The following is a 5607-nucleotide window of genomic DNA, read 5'->3' as shown; positions in this document are numbered from 1 at the left end:
GGATGGGGAATGTTACTGCCTCCGAAGACTTGTTGTTTCAAAGATTTATGTGATGCGTCGGCAAGGATTTTAATGAAGTTCGAGTTACTTGCTCCTAAGTTTGTTCAGATTCAAAGAAACTATACTTCTGAAGGCTACTTCTGAATAATGTTCAGATTGTGCAATATCTTTAAGACAAATTCCGAAGACTCACGTTTGGCGGGTTTTCGATATTGGTGGTATCTTTTATGGAAGTTTGCATTATTTGATTGACAAGATTATTTTCCAATCAGATTTGGAGAATATCTACGATTGGATATTATCTTCCAGGAATGAGAATTGTTGATTATTTGAATCAACTCTACTTTTGAAAACCGATGATTTAGTTGTATGGATGACTGAATCTAAAGAGTTCATATTTTACTCCAATGGCTACCATATCTTCTAAGATACGTCTCATTCAATCACAATTGATGATGCCCAATCCATCATTGAAGAGCGATCCTTTGAAGGGTTGCCCAACGGCTAGTTTGGAAGTAGAGGAGTATAAAAGAAGATTCATGGTGACCAATACAGGGATTGGAATATATAATTTCAAAAGTGCTTGAGTTATTCAAATTCACATACTTATTCTCGAGAGTTAAGCATATTATTTCAGAGAGGTTTTGTAAGAGCATTTGAGTGTGATAATCTCTTGTAGCCTTCTTTGATTCATTCTAGTGGAATCCAACCAATCGGTTGTTATCATGGGAGAGTGGACGTAGGCCTAACAAGCCGAACCACTATAATCGCTTCGTGCATTCTTCTTTTCCCTAAAATCATTTTATTGTGCTTTAAATTACTCATATGCCTTCTTATTTACCTTATTCAAATTGTGTTTTGAAACTGTTTTATTCGGCATTAAAACAATCGGAATAAGTGCATGTTTTGAAACTGTTTTATTCCGCTTAGCAAAGGCTATATGGGATAGACTTCATGTCACGTTTCAAGGAACTGACGGGGTGAAGGGAATCAATCTTAACATTCTGCTAAGTTACTATGAAGCCTTCAAGATGAAGCCGGACGAATCAATTATAGGTAAGATTGACAGATTCTAAATATTAGTAAGTGGACTCGCAAGACAAGGTACTCTAGTTGCTGAACCGATGCAAGTCAGGAAAATTCTTCGAGGCCTTACGGATGACTGGAATTAGATCAAGCCCTCAATACAAGAATATCAAACAATCATACCACTGTCTGTAGATGAGCTTGTTGGAATTCTATAGCCATACGAGATAGAGCAAGCAAATAAGACAAGAAACTCTAAAGGTAAGAAGTCCATTGCACTAAAATCTGAAATTAATCATGAATTGACTAATTCATATGATGAAGAAGAAGATGAGGAGGAGCTTGCGCTCATCGCAAAGAAGTTCAGAAAAATGGCTCGAAGAGGTAGAAACTTCAGAGGGAAAAAATCATTCAAACAGAATGATCGGAGACAATCAACAAATGACGAATAGGAAAACAAAGATGTGATATGTTTTCACTATAAGAAGACAGAACATATCAAACCCAATTGTCCTCTTATGAAGAAAGATAAAATCAAGTACGACAAAAACAAGAAGGCACTCGAAGGCGAAACCTTGAGTGATTCGGATGATAGTGAGGATGACTATGCAAATATATGTCTCATGGCAAAGTCGGACTCGGAATCAGATCCAGACTCAAGTGCAGAATCAGATATTGAGGTATGTCATTTTGAACTATTTGATGAAATTGCAAATTACATCGATGAATTGGACAAGAATTAGAAAGAAGCTCTTAAAAAATTTTATGTTTTGACAAAGGAAATTTCCTCTCTGAAACAGCAAGATGTTCCACAAAAAGTTAATATTGAATTTTTGCAACGAGAATTTCATCAAGTTGAGGAAAGTCGTGATTTGATTTTAAAAGAAAATGTTTTTTTGAAAATCAAGATTGAAAATATTTCAAAAAGATTTTCACAGTTCAAAAACTTTGGAAAATATTATTTCCCAACAAGTTCCTTACAACGACAATTCCGGTTTGGGTCTCAAAAAGGAAAGTGATCTCAAAATTAGATTTCCTAAAGCACATGATAGAATTTCTAGAAAACCTTCCAGATCTGCATATAGACAACATTTTCACAAACAATTTACAAGATCTTTTGTTCGACAACCTTGTGTGAACTGTGGTGGTCTTAATCACATCATAGATAATTGTATGAAAGCATGGAGACCTGTTAACAGAAAATTATTAACTGCAACTAACTTAGAAGGACCCAAGAAAGTTTGGGCACCAAAAAAATAGTAAGTTACTTAGAAGGACCCAAGAAAGTTTCGGTATCAAAAAAATAGTAAGTTACTTTTTTTTTTGCAGGTATCAAAGAAGAGAAAGGACAAATGGTTTCTGGATAGTGGATGCTCAAGTTATATGACTAGTGATTCAGAAAAATTCATTCAGCTATCAGAATACAATGGTAGAAGCGTATCCTTCGGGGGAAATAACAAAGGAAAGGTCATTGGCAAAGGAACTATGAGAATTGAAAATTTGACATAAAAGATGTTTCTTTATTTAGGGGACTAAATTACAATCTTATTTTTGTGAGTCAACTTTGCAATTCTGGTTATCAAATCATTTTCCAAGATTCAAGATGCTTAGGTATTAGCAAACATAAGAAGCAGTTTCACCGACCGAAGGTATGGAAGTATCTATCTTCTTGATGTTCATTATGAAAAACTGAAATGTCTTATTTCTGTCAAAGATGAATCTGAACAGTAGCATAGAAAGTTAGGCCATATCAGTAGCAAGCACATTTGAAAGCTATCCGTAAAGAAGCCGGTTCGAGGTTTACTACAAACAAAGTTTAAAAAATCAGAACTTTGCTCAGCATGCACTCTTGGTAAGCGGGTAAGAAACTCCTTTAAATCAATAAATCAAGTTTCAACTAAATGAGCTTTTGTGACATCCTGTATTCCGACTCATTTTCGAACATTTAAATGAATGAAATGTCTCATTGATGTATTTCAGTTGAATCTCACTCAGAATTGATCCCTCTTGAGAAGACTAACCAAAGGGGAATGGTTAGCTAGGAAAATCAAGTATGTGGACCTAAGAATTTGATCCTGGACCGGCTCTTTGGCCATGAAAATTGTCGAGGGAATATTTTGGACCAATATAGGCCGATCCTAGAATGGTTAAGGAATGATTCGGGTAATATCCTACGCTTGGATCACGGGTGATTCCGTTAGACCTCGTGTGGGTTCCGAACGTCCTTGAATCATTTTGTAACGATCGTGTCCATCGGGACTAGTGATTGACCCTCACAATTACGTGACAACCAAGGTTGCCAAGGCTCAAGTAATTCTTAAACATGGTATTAATCACGGGTCGATACACGTAACTCCTAAAAGCCGCCCGTTAGTTTGAGATATGCTGAAATTTCAATTAATTGAGATTGATCGCGAATCGGACTTCGAAATTAGACGTCGGACCTTCGGGGGTTTCAATAATTAAATTTTGGACATTACCTCACCCGGAGTACGGCACTTCGTGGTTTGCCCCAAAGTGTTCGAAAAAATGAAATTAGGACTGGAAATGGGAAAAGACCCATTTACCCTTAGAAAAGACCCATTTCTCTACTTTGGCAAGGGACATTTTGGTCATTTACACCCTCATGACCGAATTTGACTAGTCAAAGGTAAAGGAAATTACCAAATTGCCCTTCTTGCATTTCGAGAGCAAAAATGAGATGAATTATTGGTGGACCCCACAATTTCTCTCTTTTCATTTTCAAGACCAATAATTCAAGACCAAATATCTACCTCAAAAATTATCCTAACTGATTATATTGAAAATTTCCATCATCTTCTTCATAAATTGCATGAAACTTTGTCTCACCTCACTTTCTCTCTCTACTTGGCCGAAATTCATCACTATCACCACCACCACCGCCGAAATTTCTTCAAGCCACCACCGGCCACCCTTGAATCACCGAAACTAAGCTGCCACCGTGAGCTACCCGGAGTTGCCGGAGTACCGTGGGTTAAAGCCGTCCAAGAGGGGACCGCCGAAGCCGCCGTTTGGATCAAATTTCTCTTAAATTTTTCACCAAAGAAATTGCTAGATTTTGAGGTAAGCTAGTTCCTAAACCTTGATTAGGTAGTTAGGATGCTAAAGGAATTAGATTGGAGTAGTTTTGGTGAAAAAGATTGTTGGATTGTGCTTGAGAGGAAGATTGGCCGAAAATTTGAGGGAGAGAGAAAATTTTGTGTTCTTGATGTGAATAACCGTACGGCTACGATTGAATCTTGCTTTATGACACTTTGATCGTATGGCTAGGATTAATTGTTGCTTTTGATGCTTTAATCATGTGGTGGAGATTAATTATACGTTAGTGTAATTTAATCGTACGGCCCCGATAAATTGCTACGTTAGCATGATTTGATCGTATGGTACGTATTAATTGCACGTTATAATTTAATCGTACGATATATATTAATTGCTACGTTAGTATAATTTTAACCTTATGATGTACATTAATTATTGTAATAGCATAAATTAATCGTGTGGTCCCGATTGACCGACGGCTTGAGTGTGATTGAATCGAGCGGTTTCGATTTATTAATTATTCAGTGTGATTGAATCACGTGGTCCCGATCGAACATTTCTTCAGTATAATTAGATCGAGTGGTCTCGATTGAGCGGTTGGGAAAAATTTGAAAGATCGTGTGGTCCCGATCTTTTATTGGAGAAAAGTTGTGAGATCGTGTGGTTTATACTGATTGATAGGGAGGTTTCAATGATCGTGTGGTATCGCTCAAGCGATCAAGGGATTATTATTATTATGATATGGTCTTTATGAGGAATAATCAAGTGTGAGTGTGGAATTTTATCCCGAGGCGTTATAACGCAGGGTTTGTTTTTATAAGACCATATTTTACCCCGAAGCATTAAACGCGAGGTTCTAATTATTATATTATCCCGAGGCGTTAAACATGGGATACTAACCTGAGGCGTTGTTACGCGGGTCCGGACTATATAATGGCCCGAGGCATTATTACGCGGGTCTGTCCATTTATATCATAGCCTGATGCGTTAAACGCGGGCTTCCGAGTAACATGTAATTTTTTTTTTAAAGGAATAGCGAGTTGGGAGAAAGATTGATATTTATTTCTGGAATTTATGTTGTGGGTCCCATTGACTGAGTATGGATATTTTGAAAACCGCTTGCTTAGGTTGTGTCCGGGAGGCACTAGCCCCCGATCTAGGATTAGGGACTTTCTTATTGAGATTTATGCTCACCCTATCGTGGATTATCTCTTTTCGGACCCACCGCCTTGATAATGAACAATTCGCCCCAAAGATTTGGAATTCTCCGAGACATGGAGACGGTAGTTACGGAGTATCCGGTGGGGGTAGATAAGGTGTATTATAGGCATGCTATTACAATCTAGGTAGACGTCGGAGAGAATTTTTTGAAACCCCATATATATTTGGCTTGGACTTATAGCCATGGGGATATGCTAGTACAACCGTTGAGGGGTTTTGATATCCCCTACGATGGAGTTGGGGAATGGGACCCCACTTAAGTTGCCCCTCCCGACAGTGTAGTGACGAGCCCGGACACCG

This window comes from Rhodamnia argentea, chromosome 11, assembly GCF_020921035.1.
Source record: "Rhodamnia argentea isolate NSW1041297 chromosome 11, ASM2092103v1, whole genome shotgun sequence".
Taxonomy (NCBI): Eukaryota; Viridiplantae; Streptophyta; class Magnoliopsida; order Myrtales; family Myrtaceae; genus Rhodamnia; species Rhodamnia argentea.
This window is presented reverse-complemented; position numbering follows the sequence as displayed.